Source organism: Pteropus medius, unplaced genomic scaffold (genome assembly GCF_902729225.1).
Source record: "Pteropus medius unplaced genomic scaffold, Ma_sr-lr_union100, whole genome shotgun sequence".
Classification (NCBI taxonomy): Eukaryota; Metazoa; Chordata; class Mammalia; order Chiroptera; family Pteropodidae; genus Pteropus; species Pteropus medius.
The window spans coordinates 15,260,714-15,285,921 of NW_024352784.1; the positions used below are offsets into that span (position 1 = coordinate 15,260,714).

General features: G+C 34.5%; 1 protein-coding gene and 1 pseudogene across 2 annotated transcripts in view; both read right to left on the minus strand.

Moving 5' to 3' along the window:
* GRM5 (glutamate metabotropic receptor 5) overlaps window positions 1–25,208 on the minus strand; it is a 400,870-nt gene that overhangs the window by 88,513 nt on the left and 287,149 nt on the right. The window lies entirely within an intron of this gene.
* On the minus strand, window positions 13,439–13,557 carry LOC120590718 (uncharacterized; annotated as a pseudogene).

Genomic DNA, 25,208 nt, shown 5'->3' on the forward strand with positions numbered 1-25,208 from the left:
GCTGACATAAACAGCTGACTGGTTGGATTGGTCTCAGATAGGAGACTCCTTTTTGAGTTTCTGATCACTCCTTTAATCTAGAGATGCTAGACTTGCACTGGCTGTATAGTGTTCCCTTGTATGGATGTAGCATGATTTACTTATTCTAGAATGTCTTATAATTTCTTGCTTTGGTTACTGCAACAGCCTTCTAACAGATCTTACTGCCTCCAATCTCTCCCTGTTTAAATCTATGTATCTCCAATGTAGATATAGAGTTGTCTTTCTAAAGCACAAAACTGATTTTGTTAGTCCCCAATTAAAACCATTCAGTTGATAACCAAATTATATCATAAATATCTTGTCCTTATCTTCAAGACATTTCTTATTCTGCCCTTGATTTACTCTCTACTCTGATCTCTCATACTCATACTAGATATTTGGAACTTCCTGAAGCCTCATACGAAACTCTTCTCATTTATATCCCAGCCCCTATGCACTTCGCTCTATACATCTGGACCACAATATCCTGAAGATTTTCTTATTAATTTGTGTGTGTCTGGGACTCACCTCCCCTCAGAAATTGTTCATGACCCTCTTCCAGTTCAGAATTAAGGTTTTGCTCTGCTCTCCTACAGCACTTAAGCTGGTTTATCATACACTAAATATTCTATACAGAAATTGTCTGCTTACGTATCTGTCTCTAGTGTAGACTTAAGGCTGTGCTTTGTTCTCCTGTGGTACTGGTGGTGACCTGTGGCTGGTTTCTAGTACACCATGGACTCCCTAAGGACAAGGAGTCTATGTCATTCACAAAGGTGGTCCTTGTGCCTAGCTCAGCACCTGACACATAAGTAGCACTATTCATATATATTAAATACATAAATGAGACCTGATGGATGACAGGATGTCTCAAAGGTGTCACCAAATACCAGGTCTGATCTTCAGATTGTCAAATCAGTTTACTAGAGCAATCATTCCTTTGTAGAATGACACAAAACAGAACTAAATGACAACACCAATTTACAACATCTGCCAGGTGCACCAGACAACCCCATTAAGCACCTTATATGCTTTTACAATATCTAATAAAATTACATGAGGAAAATTCTCATTCAGTCAAGATGGAGTAAGCATTCTTCACCATGTTTTTCCCACTGAATGTAGCTAAAAACCTTGGGTGGAATGACTGGAGCAGCTTTGTGATGCTTCTGAAAAGTAAATGGTAACAAGTTTGGGAAAGGAAACTAGAATTCAGAACAGCATGGAAGTACACATAAGATTCCCAGATCTTTTTCCTCCAGTATCTTCAGACCTAGACTCTAAGAGAGACCCAGATATGGAACTGTGAACCAGCTCCAGGTGCAGGCAAAAATCACTCCAAGAAGAGCCCTCTGTTTCTGATCTAATTGAACGAGTGGTAAGGAGCACGCTGCAAGTCAGAGAAGGAGGGAGAAATTCCATTTTTGTTTTTTATTTGTTTGTTTTCCTATATAAGCCCTAGGCAAAAGGAATGGTGGCAAAGGCAATGGTGGCTTTGAAATATCTGTAACTCTGAATGGGAACTCTTCTCTATGACCAAAGGAACTGCATCCCAAGAGTATAGAAAAACTCGCTATTGCTCTTTTCTTTTTGTCTGTAGCCTCTCTCCACTTGGATCCCATGGGAATCTAGTCAAAGGAAGTGTAAGGCAGAGGTAGAAACTAAAGCTGCAGACTTCTACTCAGAGGACAGGAGGGGAAAGGAAAAAGCTGAGAGCTAGAAAGTGTCAGGGAGACTAAGAAGAGGGGTGAGCACAAGAAAGTGTTCCCACAAAATTGAACATGAACTCCTGGCTTCTCCCTGAGTGGTGCAGGTATGGATTTGACCTTAGTCAGCATACCAAAGTTCAGAGAAGTGAACTATGGGATAGAACAGTACCTAAGTCCAAGACTGGCCACTCAATGAGGCACATGTTCAGTAAACTCTGACAGCACTGCAAAGGCTATGACGATTGCACTGACAGTAGAACCACAGCCTCCAGAAGATGGGTGTGAACTTGTAGCCTGAAACTAACCAGGTTGATTTCTTTCTTTTTAAATTAATATTCTCCACAAGATAACACTGTATTTGAAATATTCAGAATCATGAGATGACACCTGGAAAAGGAGACTGCCTACGATCACTTGGGAGTGCTGTGAGAGAGGGTCCCACCATTTACTGATCTGTCTACACTTCAAAGCTTCCTAATCAATTCTGGCACAGTCTTTCTCTAGATATCTTAATAAAACTCAGAGTTATATTCAGTTCCTTTGTTCTTGATGTTTAGGCCCTAGAGAGAAATTCTGGTTCATTAGTTAATTTATTTGTTGACTCATTCAGAAATTAATTAAGTTATTGATTAAACAGACATTTATTGAGTCCTTGCTGTATGTCAGACACTGTGCTGGATTCTGTTGATACAAACATGAGTAACATAGTATCTCTCGCCTCAAAACACTCAGTGTATAAGGTATAGGCTCAGTGACAGAAGTCGGTGGGGGTGCAAGGAGTTTCACCTTACTAGGCAAATTTTAAAGTCCTGGGAGCTCATAATAAAAGGGCTCATTTTATGCAGACTTCTTTTCTTATCCACTAAGCAGTAGGAAAGAGAGGGCATGTTAATGAGTTGGCATGTTAACTCATGAAAGAAGTGGACTTTATTCAGCAGTATTTACTTGTTCAAGGATTATTTTTTAGGGTCTACTATGCACCAGGCCCAATGTAGGCAGGAGGATTTGTGCCAGCCCAAACTTGCCAGCTGCTTTCAGGCTTGATCTGCCTCACAGCAGCCTGTAGAGAGGAAATGGAAGAGGGAAGAATGGCTGTTCCTTTTTTGTTTCTTCAAAACTGGATCCCTGATTTAGAACACTTAACATTCAATCCTAATTTTACTATTGTTTAATCAATCAGAAGACTCCAAAATGATTAGCAGAAACTGAATCCTCTAATCTGTGATGACAATTTAATATTATAGAGCTCAAAACATGTTCTTTAATTCATCTGGGGAACTGGAACTTCAAAGCTTAGTAACTGTTAAATAAAGGGAAATCAGACTGTCTTAACAATATAGAATCAGAGAATGTCTGAGAACAAGAGATTTGAGAAAGTATCTAGTCTAGAAGCTGCAGAAAAGAAGCCTTTGGGCTAAATTCTTTTGTTTCTGTTTGGACCAACTGCTATATTATGGAAATTTCACATAAGAATCCAGCTTTGTAGATTCTCTTGAAAAAATCAGATGTCACAGTCCTGGCTTCACATTCTCATGTCGCAAATACTGACCTACCTCTTTAGCTCCTGTACTTATCTGAGATTGGGACCTCCTAATATCATCCAATAAACTCATTAAAGATAAAGAAATAAGGCCAAGAAAGGGAAAAGGATTTCCCTAAAGTTATAACTTTGGTTAGTAGAAGCTGGCCTGAGACCCTTTTTGTCCAAATTCTTGGATTAGTGCTATTTTCATATGAGAGGCAAAGGAAACCATGATTTAATATTGTTTTCAGCAAGTTAACTCATGACCGTAGAGTAATGAAACTGGCAACAGTTTATTATTTTTTTTAATCCCAAGTTAATTCTTTATGTCATCTTTATGCTAGATACTAAAATACGTTCAGATTGTTCTCATTATTTCATCTCTACCTACCAGTAGGAAAAAGATAGTAAAGGAACGCAGGCTGTATGGGAAGAGATTAAAGTATTTTCTAGGAAGGAGATTGTAAATCTAGAAGATGCCATTGGATAACATGCTATAACACTGCAATGAAAAAACTGCAGTGAAACTGATTCTCATTTATTTTCTGAATCTACTCATTCCTTATGCATATGGCAAATGGATTTCAGTTATGCTCAGTGGATGACACCATAATTTGTTTCCAACCATGACAGAAGGGCAGAGCATCCTCCAAGCCAGAATTAATCTTTTGCCATTACATGTTCCCACAGAAATGTGTTTATACCTCTATTATAACACCTAATGCTTTCTGCCATGCATTGGAATTATCTATGGGCTTGTCTGTGCCCACCACAGAATATGAGTATCCTGAAGGCTAAAAGTATCTTGTTTATATTGTATTCTCTGTAATTCCTAACACTGTGACATAGAGTGGGCAATCTATTCCTTTATTTAACATTTACTATGCACCTATTTTGTGCAAAAGCCTCTAAACACACACTGAGATTCAGACATTAGTTCGGAACAGACGGTCAGCTCTATGCACACCGGCCCCACCTTAATCCTGCTTATTATTGTATTTCTAGCACTCAGAACAGTGATCTACATTGTTAATAATATATTGGCAGGTCATATGAATGATGGATAAATATGAATAGACTTACTGTATGGAACTTAATATATAGTGGGCCAGATGGAGAAATCAAAGTTATAATGAAGATGCAGGTAGCTTCTTAGGAGCATAGCTTTAATTTAATAAAATAAAGGAGTGGTTACGTGATCTAGGGCTTAGAAAGACACTAGTGATGTCACGAAGGAAAGGGCTGAAGTAACTGATGACATGTAAATCGCTAATCCCCTTTCCTAACACTGTATATACCTATTCTGCATAAGGAAGTGTGGCAATGCTGGAAACCCAGAGCTGTATTCAGATACCTGTAGAGACACCAGTTTCTAATACCTGCAGTGACTCCAATTTATAACTGTGCCTGAGATACAGGCAGTTAACCTCTAAATGCTGATATTGAAATGCAAAGGTTCACAGTAGCTGCAGAAGGAAGACATTTTCAGGGAGCTACAGAAACTCAACAGGGATTGTACACTCCTATGTGCAGAATGCCAAATTACAAATTTAAATGATTCACTATTAACAGCCGTTGGCAGCCCTCTGATGGATATGTTATTTCAGCTAGCATATCTTTCATTCACATTACAGTATTTTGAGGAACTTCCATATGGTGTGTAAATGAAGGAAGAATCCCACAGGGGTACGAAGGCTGATGGTTATGATATTATTTAAAAGAGTATGTGGCAAAAAGCCACAGCGTTACATTCTCCTTACTATACTCAGACCAAACTCCTACACCAGATCTTTCCTACTTGGCTCTGTCTGTCCATCTCCAGTACCACTATTCTTTTTCATTTTAACTGTGTTTCGTAATAGTTTCTGAAGATGTGGCTTTACTATCTTTATCCTATGAGCTTCATATCATATTTTAAAACACAGTTTTATTGTCACTTTCCTATGAAGCTTTGCTAGAGATTCCCAGATAGGACTGAATAATTCTTTTTTTAGAGCTTCCTCATTTAGAAAACAAGGAAAATAATACATGCTTATGGAGTTTTGAAAATTAGATATAATACATATAGTAGTCATGACCCTGCAACAGGTACTAAATAACTAGAAATTCTTGCTGCTATTGTTGTACATCTAGTATAATTTATACGTAAGAGGTCACTAGATTAGTCAAAGATTTTATAAAATTAGCACTCCTTACCTTTGAAAATTTGAGAATTATTTTTTTTATTCACAAATTGTTCCAGAGTTTATGCTTCTGAAAATAAATGATGCTAAAAATTTAAGTTCCATTAGGACCTTTACTTTTAATTAAAAATAACAGGCATGCTAAATGAAAACCTCATCTTATATAATAAGCACTGTAATTAAAATGAAGCAGAAAATTGAAAAAAATGAATTACATTGCACTACATAAATTTTCTGAAAAGAATTCAACCACAAAATGCAGAGTTCACAAATTGTACACACGGAAGGTTAATTATCATCTGTAATACAAGAGATTTGATTAGAGTAGATAGATTTTTGTAAAATGATAGACATTGGATCATTTTTATCAAATCAAATCTTTATGATGCATCATCTTCTGAGTGTCCTAGTTACTATAACACTAGGACTAGCTTCTTTATTATCAATATTACTTTAAAATCATAATAATGTCACTTTCAACCATGGCAATGATTATTTTCTATAAAGCATTTTATTTTGAATATTTCAAAGGCAGTCATTGAAAGAGAAGAGATAGGAGAAGAAAGTATCCCATAGATGCCAGATGCCATGTGCTTTACGTTTTTTGCTTCATTTAACCCTTATGGCAAACATATCAGCTAAGCATTATATTCTGCCTTTGTTCAGACAAGAAAATTCGGGCTCAGAGAATTAAAATAAAATGCCAATGGCATAAAGCTAAAGTGTAGTAAGTAGAATTTCAGACTCAGTTCAATTGGCTCTATAGACTGACCTTTCTGTACCAGTACCTCTCCTAACTTCTTATAAACATGAGAAGGGCAAGTTCCATTTTTCATCACTTTAAAACGAGAATAATGATCTCTACTAACTGCTGAGGGTAGCACTTGAGAGAAAAATGAGAGATCATATGTAAAAGATTTTGATGAATAGTAATAGGGTTAAATATTTATTGAGAAATTGTTATTCTAATTTAGTAATTACGAAGTCCTGTGAGTAGATACTACCATTAGTATCACTTTTTATACAAAGAAACTGAAGTATATATATGTTCAATAACTTTTCTAAGGACAAACAGATTGAAAACACATGAAATTGTAAAGCATTGCTAGTGTCTGGACTATACACTCTTTAAACACTCCAGCATGTATAAACATAGAGATTTGGGGAGGGGCATAACAAAAGAAATCATTCTTTGAAACATTAACTTTCTTAACTCCTAGGCTCAGTCCCAACTTCATTCCAATTATCAGAGCACCAGTCAGATACAACACACCCCACGTCTTTCCACCATGTGTTAAAGTCAAAACCCAATAACATGGAAACCACTAAACTAAATCTCCGTAAGACTTTAACACCATGTGTTAAAGTCAAAACCCAATAACATGGAAACCACTAAACTAAATCTCCTTAAGACTTCTCAGTAACAAGGCAGTTTTTCCTGCTTTACATCATTCTGCAAAGTTCCAAACTTGGTTCAATGGTGGCTCAATGTTAGCAGCTGGACAACTATTTACTAATTGAGTTCCAATTCAACTATTAATTTTTATAAAAATTACTAGTTTGGTTCTATCTAGTGTTCCATGAGTTTGTTTTGCATTTACAGAAGGCAGAATAATATAATAAAAAGAAAATCGTTTTAGAGGCTTGGATTCAAATTTCAGCTATTTATTTGTCAGTTATATGTTCTTGCCTGGGAAATCCAGCAAACGTTATTGAGCCTTAGTTGGCTCATCTGTAAAATGACAACTATAATATCTGAGGGCCAAGAGAGAGCAAGTGAATGAAAGAGCAAGAGGAAACCTTAAACCATTTCCAATTATAATAAATTAACATTATTTTATAATCTATAGATCTAAGGGCAGGTTATACCAGTTCCTTAAAGAAATCTGTGAACTGATTCAGTCAGGCCTGACATCTATCTACAGCGAAGCGATTCCAAACTAAGACATTACTGTCCTTCAAAAAGAATTCCTGCTTTTTAGGTCTGATAATCGCTAGAGGTTAGGGCGGACCTACCCTTGGTTATATTCACTCTAGCCTATCTGTAGATATTTCTGTCCTGTGTCTGAAATACTTCTTTTCCCTGTGTAGTCTCCAGGATTGATGCATTTTTTTTTTTTTTAATCACAGTGGAAAGGTATGGAGTTAAAAATTGAAATGATTCCCAAGGACATTTCAACTGTATATAATCTCTTATCTAAAAAGGACATTTTCTAAAATAGTATCGTTAAAATAATAATAAAGATAAGCAAATACTTAAATACACAGTTACTCAGTTCACCTTACCATTGTGACACTGACTTTATTATATACACTGATTTTATTATAACCTGGACTTCGATCCCTTTAATTTGTGGGATCACCAATTCAGCCCAAGGCTCAGAGCTGCATTCTGGGGGCAAATACAGAGAGAAGGGGATCCCTGTTGCTTGATATCTAGTCTTTCAATAAACATGTAGTATACATGTTTATTAATATACATCTTTTTTTAATCAACAAATATTCATTGAGTACCAACTAAATGCCAGAGCTGTTCTAGCCAGAATTTTCAGCAACTATTTGTTCAGTACCTAATAATTCAATAATCAATAAAATTGTTTAATGGCGGCAGAGAAGTCAGTCTCATATGCATGCATGTAGGTTAGCTTATTTGGAGTTATATAGCCTGAAGTTTGAGGCTGCTTTGCCACTTACTAGCTGTATAATCGTGAGCAAGTTTTTTAACCTTGCTAAGCATTTTTTCCTTCCATTTTTTAATAAAAGGACACTAATGGTAGCTATCTCCTAAGATTGATGGGAACATATATTGAGCCAGTGTCGGGAAAATGTGAGTAAGAATAGAGGCTAGCAAGTAACTGTTTATTAAATGTTAATTATGATAATGATGATGGTAATGAGACCACTAATATCATTCCTAATTGTTGAATTAAGATGTAGTAATCTTCAGTATTTGGCTGCATATAAACCAAGTTTCCTTCCTAATTTTGATGAACTCCTCATTTCACCTAGATTCTCGGAGGCTGTATAATTCCTTCATTAGGAAAGTGGAAGTAGCCTTGTCCTCCTGCGTTCTCCATGCCCTGGTTGCCAAGTAATAGGAAATTAACTCAGTCTCAGTAATTTGGAAACTTCTTTCCAGGAATCTAGAGAAAGTGATATAAAGAAAAAGGATGGCTAGCATTTATTTATAATAAAGTGAATGGTAGTATCCAAATGCAGTCATACTCTGGCCAAACTGCTAAAAGCTGTGTTTTATGACCCTAGAGAGCTGATTCAAGTCTCCAAACTTGGTCTTCCTCCCACCAGTAGGTCCTGGGAGGCTTCAATATTCTTCCAAATAACAGTATTTATTTATATTTGTATTTATTGATTTTACTCAAGAGAGCTAAGCTAAAATTGGTTCCCCGTGATTACAATCAAAATCCTTAGCATGAGTCAAATTGTTTTCTGGAAAAGCAACCTGTTATCAGTTAGACAACTACTGACTAATTATTTGAATTTCAACTATTAATTTTGATAATAATTATTGGTTTGGCTCTATCCAGTATTCCATGGGTTGAATGGGTGCCTTCAGCCCAACAGAGACAAATTATTTAATTTTATATTCAAGTATAACCATGAACCAAAAGATTTCCTAAGATGAATTATTTACCCAAAAGAATGCAGACAGCAGATTCAATTCACTATTCCTGCTTTCTTTCATTTGAGACAACACATACCTTCACCCTGGAAGCTGATTTCACAAGGAAAAACTCTTCAATTACCTGTGACTATTTGAACCAGCTAATTCAATTTAGAAAAAGAATCACTAGATAAATATTCTCTCTCATCACTGATTGAGGTTTAATTAAATATTGCTTGGGAGCAGAAAAGGAAACCTTGGTCCATGCCTGCTTTTTACCTCCTCCAAAGAAACTGAGAAATGTGGGAGGAAGGAAAAATGACAGCAGGGAAGTTGGAATAAGAAACTGAAAATTTCAGGCATAAAGGGAACTCCTACTAAAGAAAACTTGCTATGTGCTTCTGAGAGTCATTCAAAGACCAGTTTTATTTTCCAGACCTTCCTCATGATGTCCAGTAACAGCTGGTTATCCAGAATTTTAAAAAATATATTCTCTTTCGAAGCAATTTACTATATGTCAGATAAGGTGTTCTGGAATCATAAAACACCCTTGAATGCTGTTTTATATTTTGCTGGAATTTCCCAGATGCAACATATACCAATTCAAGCAGAACATGGAAAACATTTTAACATGGAATATTCAAAGAAGCAAGAGTTTGCACATAGTTTATCAATGTATAAACCTTATTTCTAATTGTGACCTGCAGAGGTTTGTAATTGCCATTTACATTGCATTTTTTAGACAATGTAATTTTTGGCTGAATTCTTTCTTAGAATCACATTCTTTTTTTGTTCTTGGTCTTCTGAAATGTTGAGATTCTTAGCTCTATGAAATTGCTAGAGAAAAAATATTTTGCAGAAAAAGTAGTACTAATAATGATATGATTTATTGAATTTTACTAAATATCAGAGACTGTGCTGTGGACTGAATTGTGTCTCTTCAAAATTTATATGATGAAGCCCTAACTGCCAATGTGATAATATTTGGGATGGAGACTTTGGGGGAGGGTTTTTTGGGGGAGGATATTTGGAGTGGGGCCTATGAGATCGTGAGGGTAAGGCTCTCACGATGGTATTTGGGTCTCTATAAGAAGAGACACTGCAGAGCTTGCTCTCCTTCTTTCTGCCATGTGAGCAGGCAGCTATCTGCAAGCCAGGAAGAGGTTCTCACCAAAACTCATCCATATAGGCACACTGGTCTTGGGCTTCTAGCTTCCCAAACTGTGAGAAAACAATTTTCTGTTATTTAAATATCCCAGTCTATGGTTATTTTGTTATGGTAGCCTGAGCTGACTAAGACACTATGTGAAGTACTTCACTGGTACTAGCCCATGTTCTTCTCATAAGATCTCTATCAGGTAAGTATTTAATAGCATCCAAAATTTACATCTGAAGAAAGTTAGAAAAGAGTTTATGCAATGTGTCCAGTGTCATAGAGCTATTAAGTGGTCAAGCCTGCCAAATGATAAAAGTTGTCCATAATAACAATATTATGTCTTCAATGTGTATAAATTTTTATTTTTGTAAATTCACCACTTGTAAATCAATTTAATCACATTTACCATATTTATTATGAGTTTATCTCATATTTCTTTATGGAATTTTTTTTTTTTTATTAGGTCTAATTGTCCTGTTCTTCCTGCAGTTACTGTGTGAAAGATGAACATTAAGGACAGTTTTCATCCGTGGCTAGCTTTGAGTTCTTCATGCTTCCATCCAGGCTTCTAGTCTTCTATTTACTGTTAGTAATTTTGCACCATGAGGTCTTCGTTATCACTGCATATTATTAAGGTATCACTTAATAATATGTCCCACTTCTAATAGTCTCTCTGTATTTCTACCTGTGTAACTTCAAACTTGAAATATTTTAAGTGAAACTCACCCTCTCTACCCAGTCTAACCTCTTTTCCTATTTTCTCTATTTCTCTATTAACAAAATTTTCTCAATAACCTGTAACTGAACAGTCGAAGTCACCCTTGACTCATCCCTTTCCCTCAACCCTGGGGGTCAGTAAATTCATGTCATCCAACAAGAGCTGCTGTGACACTAAAATTCCTAGCAGCTTAATATAATAAAAGTATTTCTTTCCCACATCCACTACTAATCTCTCCTTCATCCAATAAACTCTGAATAATACTGTCAGTTCAACCTTTTAAAGTGTGATTTTGATTAAATTGGTTTCTTGCTCAAAAATCTTCAGCAATTAATATATAGAAGAAAATCACTCAAATCATGGCCCAGCATGCGTGATCCTTAGGAAATCGTTCCTCATTTTCATTTCCAGCCTTCCCTGTTACTACATATGACACTTTCACTCTGGTTGAACACGTTTATTCTCCATCACCTGAAGAGGCCTTTTATTTTCTCAACTCCATTCTTCATTTTCTCTAGTCTTCTAAGCTTGGAAGATTCTGCCTCAAACTCTCTCTCACAGCCCAACCAAACTTCAGAACTCAATTCAAATGCTAACTATCTTTAAGCCCTAATCTCCCCAGACACAAGCATTCTCTACCTTCTGTACTGCCTAGAGCTCTTCAGGCCCATTTTACTTGTTTTCTAATTAACATGTGTAACCTCATAATAAAGGTATCTCTGGATAAATTGAAGGAAGGGATCAGCCACTAGCTAATCTCTGCATCCTCTGTTACAATCCTTAAACAAGCTCAGAATCTCCTTAATGGATATTCAAACAAAATGATATTTTGATAAAGAAGATACAATAGAAATTTTATAAATGCCCTGAATTTCTATCAATATTTTATTTTTTGAAAAGAAATTATGTGCCACTTAGGTCATATTTAGTATCTACTCCGATTGTCATGAAGCTAAGCCTTGAAATAATCAGTGAAATATTTTGAAAGCAACTGCTCAAATATTCTGAATGTATTCCAAAAATTGAATTGAGTAGGTCAGTGAGAATCACCATGGTAACAGATGGATCCTCTAATTCTTGTATTCACTTTGGAGGAGAGTAGCATTTACACATCGCAACAAAGTTCTGGGAGCTGCTGCTCATCAGCCGCAGTAGCAAATCAAGGTAATTACCATACCTTTCATGACAACTCTCAAGTTTCTAGTACCTTCATACAATGAAAGGTTATTTCTTGCTCACATCACAGTCTGATGTAGATTGTGGAACTGTCTTGAGTCTTCCAGGTGACTCAGGGAACCAAGCTCTATCACATGACTTGTGAATTAGAATGCTGCCATTATTGTCCGTATACAAACAGAAGCCCTCTTCATAATGGACTTTTCTACTCCAGCCTTACTTTCTCACTTGCTCAGGCTATTCTCTCTGTTTGGCCCCTCCTCTCCACTTATCCACAACATATCCAAAGCTGTCCCTTCCAAACCCTTGGGTACCCTGACCTGCACTGGTTTCTCCTATCCATAGACTTCCATGACTCTTTCTAGTCGAGTCATACCTTCCAGCAAAGCTTTAAACCCAAGAGACCACGTGGAAGAGTGAAAAGAGCATGGACTGTGGGGTCAGACTGAATTCAAGTACTTGCAGGGCAACTCGTCCTGGGAAAACTATTGAACCTCTCCAAGCTTTAGTTTCCTATTGAACAAAATAGTTATACTACTACTACCCAATAGAATTGGGGAATAATGATACAACTTTACTTGAATTTCTCTGCTACAATGCCTGGCATATAGAAGCACTCAATAAATGAAGGTAATTAAAAATACTCACTGCTTCTACTGCTACTGCCAGGATCCAAGCCATTATCTCTCATCTTATTACTGCCATAGCCTTCTAATTATCTCCCCGATTTCTTTTTTTGCCTACATTTACCATTTATTCTTAACATGACAGTCAAGTGGTCTTTAAGAAAAGCCAGTTCAAGTCCTTCCTTTGTCCAAATCAACTAATGATTTTATGTTTCACATTAGTAAAAGCCAAGGTCAATACAATACTAACAAGATTCTACAAGATCTCACCCTCTTACCTCTTTGCCATCATCTCCTAGTACTTTCCCCCAACTTCCTCTGCTACAGCCATACTAGCTTTCCATCTGTTTCTTCAAGTATGACAACTAACACCCCTCTCTGGACTTTGTACCTGTAATTTCCTACTCCTTACATCATCTTCCTCTATGTCCACCTGGGTTACTCCCTCACCTCCTCCTAGGGTTTACATAAAGTCATTTTCTCGGTAAGGTCATTCCTGACCATCCTATCTAAATTACATCCTCCCTAACATTCTAAATCATGCTTCCTGCCCTAATTTTTTAGCAGTCATCACCACATAATAGAATACATAATTTACTTGTCTATTTTTTTTTTTAGGCAAGGCAACCCTTGGTTGACCTCACAGATTTCAAGGACCTTGTTGGCTTACAATACCTTTAATTTTTAATTTTTTTAAATTTTTTATGCCTACAGCACCTGGTCTTCCTAGGTGGTCTCCCATCCAAGTACTAACCAGGCCCGACCTTGCTTAGCTCCCAAGATCAGACAGGATAGGGCTTGTTCAGGGTGGCATGGCTGTAGACTTACTTGTCTATTTTGTTTTAACCCGTCTGCCCTAACAAAAATATAAACTCCATGAAGGCAGGTATTTTTGTGTGTTTTGTTTAATGCTATGACTCCAGCACTAAAAATATCTGTATCTATATGTATCTATATGTCGACACACACACACATATACATACATACATATACATATATATACATATTTATATATATATAAATAAAATAAGTGGCACCTTATAGGCATTCAGTAAATATTTGCTAGAGAGACAAATAACTTACCTAGTTTTAATAACATTTATTTTATTCTTTTGTTGATACCTTGAAGTCAAGTACCAGATCATATGTTTCCCCTGGATTCCACCCCAGCATTACACAAGGTTGTAAGAGTATGATGCTTTCTGTCACCATAGATTATTTTGTATTTTCTAGAGATTTGCTACGTTGTTAGGTATGTCAATAGTTCATTGCTTTCTATTGATGAGTAATATTCCATTAGACCTATGGCTATCCAAATTTTCCAGTGACATTTGTTAAGAAACCTATGTTTTCTCCACTGAATTGCTTGAACATGTTTGTCAAAACTATTTTTCCAAATACATGTGGGTCTTTCTGAATTACCTGTTCTGTTTTATGGATCTATTTGTCTATCTTTATGCTGATACCATGCTGTTTTTATTACTCTCTTTTTCTCCTGAGTCTTAAAAATCAAGTAGTGTTAATCTGCCAAGTTTATTCTTGTTTTTCAGTTATTTTGAGTATTCTAAGGTATTTGCATTTCCATAAAAATTTTAAATCAATTTCTATTTTTAGAAGACTATGAATATTTTGGAATTTTTTGAATCTATAGATCAATTTTGGGAGAATTGACATCTTAACATTATTGAGTATTCTGATAATGTGCACACAGTGTATCTCTCCATTTATTTAAATCTTCAATTTTCTGAGTAATGTTTTCAGTATAAAGATTTGCACCTGTATTGCCAGATTTACCACTATTTCATATTTTTAATATCATTTTAAATGGTACTAGTTTTATTTTACTTTCTAATTGTTTACTGCTATTATTTAGACATACAATAGATTTCTGTATATTAATCTCATATACTGCAAACTTCATAAACTCACTAGAACTTTTTGCAGACACAATTAGATTTTATAAATAGGCAATCATATAATTTGTTAATAAATACAATTTTACTTTATTGTTTCAAATCTGGGTAGCTTTATTTCTTTAGTTGATGTACATTTCAATTACTGAAACCTCTAGTGGTAAGAGTCAACATCCTTTCCTGATACTAGGGAGAAATCTTATTAGGTTGAAGAAATTTAGTCTATTGCTAGTTTGCTGAGAATGTATCAGAAATTAATATTAAATTTTGACATATTTAATAATTCTGTGGTTTTTAATACAATAAATTACATTGACCAATTTTGACTATTAAATCAACCTTACATTTTGGGATAAGTCCTACTTGGTCATGATATAGTATACTTTTTACATATTGTTGGATATGAATTGTTCAAGTTTTGTTTAGAATATTTACACTATGTCTATGAGGTACATTGGTCTATAGGTTTCTTTTCTTGTGATACCTTGGTCTGGTTTTAGTATCAGGGTAATGCTAGTCTTGTCGATTGCATTGGAAAGTATTCCTGCCGCTTTAATTTTCCGGTAGACTTTATGTAGAATCTCTTAAATATTTGGTAGCAATTCACCAGTGAAACCATCTGGCCTGAGCTTTCTTTGTGGAAAAATTTTTAACTACAAATTTAATTTCTTTAACAGATAAAGGACTATTCAAGTTGTCTATTTAGTGAACTTTAGTAGTTTGTGTATTTCAAAGAATTGTTTCATTTTACCTAAGTAGACAGATTTATTTGATAGAGTTGTTTTTAAAAACATTTTCTTATTTTCCTTTCCATACCTGTAGACTCTATAGTGATGCTACCTCTCTCATTTCTGATACTGGTAATTTGTGATTTTTTTCTCTTTTCCTGTTCCACCTGTTTTTTTTCCCCACTCAATTTTATTGATTTGTTTCAAAGAAACAGGCTTTAGTTTTGATTTTCTCTACTGTTTCTGTTTTATATTTCACTGAGTTTTCATTGTGAAATTGCTTTGTTTCTTCTACTTACTTTAAGTTTAATTTCCTCTTATTTTCCAGATTTCTTAAGGTGGCTCTTTAGTTACTGATTTGAGATTTTCTTTCTAATATAGTCAGTTAAAGCTATAAAATTTCCCTTAAGTATTGTTTTAACTCTCTGAACTGTAAGTTTTTCCAGTTTGACTGCTGGAGACAGACAATGTTACATGTTCCATATGGGTGCCTGAAGCACTATTCTCTCTAATTCTTCAGGGTGGTTCTTTACCAACCCTCTGAATGCATGTAGAGATCAATACTCAGCTGAATATTCTAGAGGGAGCCTCTGCAGATCTCTGGAGTTCTTTTCATGCGGCTCTTTCCTCTTTATTCCTGTACGCTGCATACTGTAGCTTTTTGGTCTCTCTGAACTCACAAAATCCTCTTCTTAACTCAGTGGGCTCACCTCATTTATTTGTCTCTTAAGAATAGCTGACATTCATTGTTTGATGTCAATGTTGTGAAAACTGTGTTTTATATATTTTTTTCTTGTTCCGTTGTTGTTATTTCAAGCAAGAAGTAAATCCAGTCTCTATTACTTCATCTTTGTTGGAAGCAGTTTTCCATCTCATCTTCAAGTGTTTTCCCATAAATCTTTACACTGAAGGCTCATTAAAGTCCTGTGAATTAGGTATTATTTTTAACAATCAACTCCATCTCATACATGAGAAAACTGAGATTCAAAGAAGCCTAGTAGTGGCTCTGGTTCAGTTTTTTAATAGATATCTTCTAGGTCTAAATCCAATGTCTTTTTTTTATAGTGCACCCATATACCTCAAGTGTGATTTGCAAGCTTGTCAGGTCTCTCTTTAGTTTAGTTTAAATATTTTTTTAGGTTCCAATTCTAGTGTCATAAGAGTTTGGGAACCTTCACAGTTTCTAATGCAAGGGCTTTCTTCTGGGAATCTCATTGATTACTCCTTGTTTGTGAATATTCATCATGGAAAATTACTACTAATTAATGCACTATCACTTACTTAGATGGATATGTTAGTATCTGGGGGCTTGATCTGACTCTTTGTTCCATTTTTTAAAAAGAAAACTCTAAGATGGGGAAATTTTTTTCCCTGGCAATGAAAATTATTGAAATGTAAAAAATCCAAGAATTGTATTAAGTCAAAACTGTCACATCAAATTCTAATTAATTCTTTGGCTGATATAAAGACATAAAGGGGCTTCTCCTTGGCAGATTTCACCACATACACCAGGATAATGTGATCAAATTTCTTCTTTGATATATGGTTAATAATATTGTTCTAATATATCCTTTCCTGAAGTATGGTGATTATTAGTGTTATATAGGAAAGTTGAGTTCACAGTAAAACAAACAAACAAACAAAAAAAGAGCTGCTGGGTTAAAGAAGGAGATTTAAATATTTTTACAACAGCGTTTGTCCTTTTCCTACGTGATGATGTATATTATGATCTCCAAAAGATGGATATAGAATGTAATAATTCTAATATATATAACCATGGAATCCTTTCTTCACATTGGATTAATTATCTTTCCAGATACAGTCTTGGAAGTGCTAATATAGTACAAGGATGAGGAATCTCTAATCTACGGGTTAGCTGTGGCATTTAATTTATTTTATTTTCCCCTTGTGATATTTTTCTTATAGTTCAGCTACTGTTAACCTAGACAATTATTTCCTATCAATGTCCTGTTTTGGCTTTTTCAGTCATGTTTCAGACTGAGAGATGGTGAAGAGATTTGAACAATGGCTAAACCATTAATCACATTTTAAATGCAAACAAGATGTCAGAAAAAAAATTCCTATGCATAAAGAAGTATCCTTTAACTAACCTATCCTTTAACTAAGTCCTCGTAAGACATGTTCATCATAGAAAATGTAGACACCTCTAGCTGGAAACTTACTGTAACAGAAAGGGAAAAGAAACACCTTTAACCTAGTGGAAACAAACTTTCTGAATATGCAAAACCCTTTTAATGTTAAAAAATTTCATGCGCTCTATAAATCTTATTTTTACTTTTAGTATCTTTTGACATAGAAAACACATAGTGGTAATAAACTACTATCATTTCAGTAATTTAAAAAAGTTAATTTATAATTTGTTAACTGCGACAACTTATGCTTAAAAATAGGCACCTGTGTGTATAAACCTACACATGTTCACACAAGGATTTCCAAGGCATAGTTCAGTCTACTGACAATGCTCAACCACATAAGAATTCTAGACCCAGTCAATAAATCAACAGTGACACCTGGGACCCTCAGCCCACAGATTGGAAACCACTGTTCCAGGTTCTCTAGGCATTATAACACTGCCTAGGTCTAAGAGAAATAAAGTCACATTTATTTAACAATATTTATCAAACACTTGCTATATATAAGGCATTGTGCTAGGAATTTGGAAAATGAATTTTTGAGAAAGTTCCTCAATAAATCTATAATTTAATGGAGAAAGATGAACACCAAATGTTTACATGATGTAACATGAGAGTTCTATTTACATGTTGGTGTGAAACTGGAAAAAATTCCATTGCTGTAACTGCTTTATCTCCTGCGGGGATGACATCATATTTTTCTCTGGAATAAATGGCCTTCTGTGTAAAAAGTAACTTCAGCAGCAGCTTTGAGAACAAAAGGTGAGCATACCCTCTCCAAGGGTAGAATTTTGAAGGGGTCATGAAAACAAAGAAATAGCTAAACAGTCTTACATATAAAATGTAAAAGTATTTGTTTTAGTGTGTAGAAATAGTGAGAAAAAAGGAAGGATTATAGAAATAGAAAGAGAGAGGGATCAAGCACAATGGTAGCAGAAAGCTGGAGGGAAGCGGAATGTGTGGGGGAGAATACTGTGAAAAAATTTAGATTGAAGAAATGCTAGACTAAATATAGTAGCCATAGAACTTTTATTTGCAGGTAAAACATTATTTAAAACATTAATACAGAGAAGTATAAAAATCATAACTATACATCAATTTCTCTTAACATTAGCATATCCTAGTAACCACCACTGTCCTAAGAAATAGAACATTACTAGAACCACAGAAATGCCCTTATGGCCAAAGTATTTTAATGTTGATCCAAATCTGTCTATCTCATCCTCATTTTATTGTTAGTAGTTTGGCACACACACAAATGCCTTTGTGAGTGGTTACTTGGCAGGATAAAAATAAAAGAAATGGGGGATCTGTGTTCAGAATCTGGATTGATATGTGTCAAAAAGAGTGTGTGAAATATGGGAGAAACTGTTTCTCTGAGAACAGGAAACCAGAGTTATTAGAAAGCATGAGAATATAAACTCAATGGAATTGACAAATGCCCTTGAGGGAGGCTTCTCACTGAGCAAGACTTAGCATATATAAAAGTATAGGGACTTAAGTAGGCATGCCACTCTGAAATGGAAGAGCACAATATGTCAAATGCCTAGAGCATAGATTTCATGGGTTTAAGGAGAAGTTGACACTTGCAAATTGGAAAAAACAAATTCAAAGAGTTTTGACTGGAGTAAAGGAACTGTGATTCCTTTTTTGTAGACACTGAAGAACCAAGGAAGATCTTTAATAATGGTGATAACATGATGAGATTCATCCTTTAGATGAACACCTTTGAGACTAGTTTTCAGCATACGATGGAGGAGGAAGAAGCTGGTAACAAAAGAAAAATTAAAGAGGGAGATTCTTGTAATACTTAAGGTGAGAGATAATGAATGAAACCGCAGAATTAGTATGAAGATTTAAATTCAGGCAGGTATGAAAAGGAGGAACAGATGTGGAAGATTTTCAAACAGGAGAATTAACAGCATTTGCTCACCAGTTTGTTGAAAGAGTAAGAGAAGGGGAATCTGTGAGAATCACTTACTCCTATATCTTAGGAGACGAGCAGATGACTGTATCATTTACTTAACTGGAAATGCAAAAAGGAGGAACTCAAAATTGGGGACTATAGTTGTAGAAGTTATAATGATGTTAGTTTTAGATATATAGGTTTGAGGTGCCCTCAGAAGAACATCCAGGTGAGAATGTTTCTGTGTTAATGTAACAAGCGACACCTCTGGAAGTTACTGGAGGTGATGGAGAATTCATAGAAAGGAGATTTTAAGTGAATGTCAGTGGGTAACAGAGTATAATTGTAAAGAAAATGTGTCTTTAAGTTGGTTCAAAAATAGAATAGTATACAATTAATAGAAAATTAAGTCTCTGTAGCTTTTATTACTAGGTTATTAAATGAACAATTAGAAGAATTAAATTATTTTATTAATACTTTCAATTTATTACTGTTAATTTAACTTATAATTTAAGCTAGCATAATTGTGCAATAGAAGTAAAACTTATTCAAATCAAGCTCACTTTTAATAGTGTATAAACCTATATTCTAACAATACCACATAGTTAAAACATTTAAAGGCTATAGTAATATTTTAATTTTTGAAATGCTTATAAATAAAACCAAAATTAACAAAAATATAAACATTTTAGACATTATAAATGATGGGCTTATTTAGACATCAAAATTTGGATTGCAGAGAGTGACAGGAATAAAGAGTAAAGGAGGAACTTCTGGTGTTAGGCAGGATGAATTAGAAAGCAAAAGAAAATTCTTTGCTGCACAATGTTAAAAGGCCAAAGAAATGCAAAAATCAAAATATTTAAAAGCAGTAAAGATGTGTGGAAGCAACGAAGAAAAAAATGAATGATCAGAGAGGAGACCCGCAAAAGTGGGCAGGTGTCAACAGCTGCTATGTTATCTGAGGTTATTTGCAGGCTCTAGAGCTAGGCTGATGATCTAGTCTGGCCTAAATGGCCAAGGGCTGCCATAACAAAGTACCACAAACTAGGTGGCTTAAAACAACAGAAATTTATTCTCTCACAATTCTGGATGCTAGAGATGCAAAATCAAAGTGTCAGCTGGGCCACGCTCCCTCAGAGATTCTGGGTAGTATCCTTCCTTGTGTCTTCCTAGCTTCTGGTGGTAGCCATCAATCCTTGGCAGTCCTGGTCTTTCTGCTGCATCATTCCATTTTCTGCCCGTGTCTTCCCATGGCATTTTCCAGGTGTGTCTCTATGTCACTTCTCCTCTTTTTACAAAGACATCAGTCATGTTGAATTAGGAACTCATCTTACTTCAGTATATCCATCTTACTTTATTACATCTGCAATGACACTGTTTCTAAATAAAGTGACATTCTGAAGTTCTGAGAAAGAACATGAATTGTGGCTGAGGGAGGTATAATTCTGCTTAGTATATGACATAGCTGGAAAAAGAGAAACCAGAAAAACTTTTGGATATTAAATGGTCTGGTATGTCAATTTATAAACTCCAGGAGCCCAAAATATATGATAGCCATTTTCCCTCATGATTCACTTCCTGATTCTGGGGGTTGTATGAGAGGCTCAAGATTTTGAAGAGGATGACCAAAATCTCCCATTGTTTTGTGTTATTTGGAAGAGAAACCTCAGCTGAGAAATGGAAACTGCTCAAACTTCAATTAGTTTTTCTCTCAAGATACACACTAAATTTAGAAACAGTATGGTGCAGGAGGCTGGAGAGCAAAGCTCAAATATGTGGTGACAGAAAGAAATCTAACTATGGGAGGGGAATACACAATAATACACACACACACACACACACACACACACGTATATATGTGTATATATGCCTTACTGTTAAATTCTACACCTGAAACTGACTGGATTTCATTAACCAATGTCACCAAAATAATTAATTAATTAATTAAAAATAAAATAAAACAACAGCAAAAAACAGTAATAATAAAAATCTGACTAAGTCAGCTGCCCAAGGCAGAAAATATACTAACTATACTCTCAATTAAAATTTCATGCCAATTGGCCCTTAAAAACATTTTAACTAGAAGTTGACTGCTTCTGTCTTATATCACAACCTATCTCATCTAAATTTCTTTGAATCTGAAAAAGGCAAATCATCTCTGGGGAAAAAATGATTTAAAATTCGGTCTTTATGGTGATTTTCTACTCATTGTCTGACATAAAACATTGTACATGTGTCAAGAAGCATAAAACATGGTGAATAACTAAGAAAAATTAATCAAAAGAAGTAGGCTGGCATAAGATCCAGATGTTAGAATAAGAAAAAATAATTTTAAAATAACTAGAATTGAGACATTCAAGAAAATAGAGTAAAGGATTAAAAATATGAATGAGAAGGAGAACTTTGACAAAATTATACTATAAAAAGAATTAAATGGACATTCTTGAACTGTAAAACATCATATCTGAAAGTAAGAACCTGTCTTTTTAGTTAATAGTGACTGGTCATAGTAAAAGACATGATTAGTGAAATCAAAGACAGAATAATAGAAAAGAGTCAAACTGAAGCACAGAGAGAAAAATAAAATGAACGAGCCCACAGAAAAAGTTGTATGTGTGACAGAGTCAAATGATCTGACATAGGTGTAATTGAGTACCAGAAGGAACAAGGAGAGAAATGTGGCAGAAGGAATGTTTCAGGAAACAACTTCTGGAAAATTTTCAAAATTGATGCGAATATTTAATCCACAAGTTTTAAAAGCCCTGGAAAACCTAAGAAGGAAATATACAAGGAAATTTTTCTCTAGTCTCATGGTCAATGAAAAACTAAAATAAAAAGTAATATTAAAAGTTTAGAAAAAAGACATTGACATCTGGGGAACAATATTAAGAATAACGGTTAACTTCTCAATGAAGTAATGGAATCTAGAAAAAAAAAGATGAAATGCTGTTAAAAAAATGAAAAAAAAACGTAAACAAAAACAAACCTGCCAATACAGAATGCTATACTCAGTGAATGGATCTTTCAAAACTAAAGGTGAAATAAAGATTCCCAGGAAAAAAAAAGTTGATGTAATTTGTTGGCAGTAGACCTACATTACAAGAAAAAATAAAGGAAATTATTTATGCTGAGAGAATCACAGATGAAAGCAATGAAGGGCACTGGAGTGGATAAACATAAGACTGTTGACCATTTTGAGCAAAAGTCATAACCAAGCTATATAGCACTACTATACATAACACATAAAATGTAAATTATATAGCAAAAAAGTGTGAAGAGGGTAAATAGATTTAAATATGTGCAAGATTCTTGAATGTAAAAAAGAGCCAACTTAAACTGGTATGTATTAAATTAAGAATTCATTTAGTAATGTCTCTTGAAAACTCGAATTCTACTAAGAGATGAAACAAAAATGTTGAGGTGGTAGAAGAGAATAATAAAAATTACTGATTAATGCAAAAGAAGGCAGTAAAGAAGGAGGAATAAAGAATTAAAGAACAAATTGGAGAAACAGAAAACAAACAGCAAATGAAATAGGAAGTAATAAAAAGCTATGCTCCATTTGGGCAATTTACACAATACGTACATCTAACAAAGGACTCATATCCACAGTATATGAGGAACTTTCAAAATCGATATTTAAAAGGTAATTAACTCAAAGAAATGTGCATGAAACTTGAACAGCCACTTTACAAAAGAGGATGCCAAATTTCCAATCAACCTATAAAAAGAAGCTTAATTTCATAATATATAATGAAAATGCCAATCAAAATCATAACAATACAACCACACACTCGCAGAATGTTTAAAGTAAAAAAATAATAATACCAAGTGTTGGCAATGGTGCAGAGCAACTTGAACTCTCATACATTTTCGTGAAAGTATAAATTAGTTCAACCAGTTTGGAAAACTGCTTGGCAATATCTACTAAATCTAAACATATGCTTAGCCTATGACCTAGCAATTCCATTGCTCGGAATATATCTAACAGGAACTAGGATATATGTCTGTCAGACTGTATGTATATGAATGCTTATAAAAGCTTTATTTATAATACTTAACACTATAAATAATCCAGTGTCCATCTGCAAGATAAATTGACACTAAATAAATAATGTAAGATTCCATTTTTACAATATGAAAGAATAGGCAATAATAACAGGCACTGAAGTAATTCATCTTAATGGGGCATGCTGTTGACTGAGATTGGGGATGAGGGAACTAACTGTTGCTTTGGTGGGTAGTTACAGAGACGTATATGGGTAAAAATTCATCAAGCTGTACATTTATAATTTGTGTATTTTATGCACATTACTATATATACATATTATTTCACAATAACAGCAGCACACACACGCCACACATAAATGAAAGTGCCTCCCTTAAAAAAATGTGTGTGGGGAGGGTCCTAAAATGATAATTTGAAATGCTATTTTTGCCTTTTTTTTGGCCTTTGTTTTTTGATAAGAAATAACATCCTCATTTTAGAATGTTGGGAAAATACAGAAAGATAAAAAGAACATTTGTATTTTTGTATTTTTATATTTAATAATGAGAGTGAATTTTTTTATGTTTATTATTCATTTTTAATTTCCTATGGAACATCTGCCCATATATACACTTATTTATGTTTTAATATTCATATTATAAAGTTGTATGAGTTCTTATAAGAAAATCAATAATAGACTGTCTTATATGCCATCTTTTTTGCCTCTAAACTTTATGTTTAACACACGGATTTTAAAATTTTTACTTTATTGAAACCACCAAACAGTCCCATTCTCAAATACTCTGTCACTTTTTTTCCTGAGTAAAACCTTACTCATCCCCATACAGCAGTTCCATTTGTTTCCATAATTTTCTTTTTCTACACTTAACTTTTTTACTTATTGATGTGTGTGCATGTGTACGTGTATGTGCAGGTTCACATGCATGCATGTTGTGAAATGAGAATCCATCAACTTATTTCTGATTTCATAGGTCTTATGGCTATTTACTGAAAGTCCTCTAGGCATTGACATTTTGATGGCTGTCATTTTTAGTTAAGATTGTTCCTATGTAAGTTTTCTTTTGTTTTGCTTTTGTTATTGATATGTTCATCAACACTTCAGCTGGAAATTGGAAGAGACTAATGAAAGACTGTCATCCTAATGTTATTATAAATAATGAATAAATCATTCTAAAGAAAAATAAATTGTACTTGGAAAATTGTATTAAGGTATATTAGTGGCTTTGACATTAACATTATGCTGTTATTAGTCACATTGATTTTCCATTCTGATTTTAAAAAATCACTTATTTGTAACCTATTCAGAATTAATATCTAGGAGTTGATCTATTTCTAGGATGGCTTTGTTACTTATTCAAGGTTAGGAGTTTTTCTTAAACCTTCTGGTTACTCAGGGCTTTTTAAGACTTCATTCTTTATAAGGCTAGTGCTAATTCTAGACTACTAGATTTAGATATCTCTGCTAGCTTTTATATTTTGCCTTCCAAGAAGCTCCTAAGAAAAATAAGCAGTAATCAGCTATAGGTATTTCTGCTCTTTGCGTGAAGTTATTTTGTTTATTGAACTATCTATTAGGTTTCTGTTACTGCAGACAATGAATACGGTGAAGATTTCCTATCTGAAATGAATTATAAACTAATATTTCTCACTACTCTAACTCAAAAATGGTTGTCCTATGTACATTATATTTAGGAAAATGTTATTTATATTCAGTAGTGTTACAGATATGAATAAACTACATGGGGCCTTTTTGAAGGTGAGGA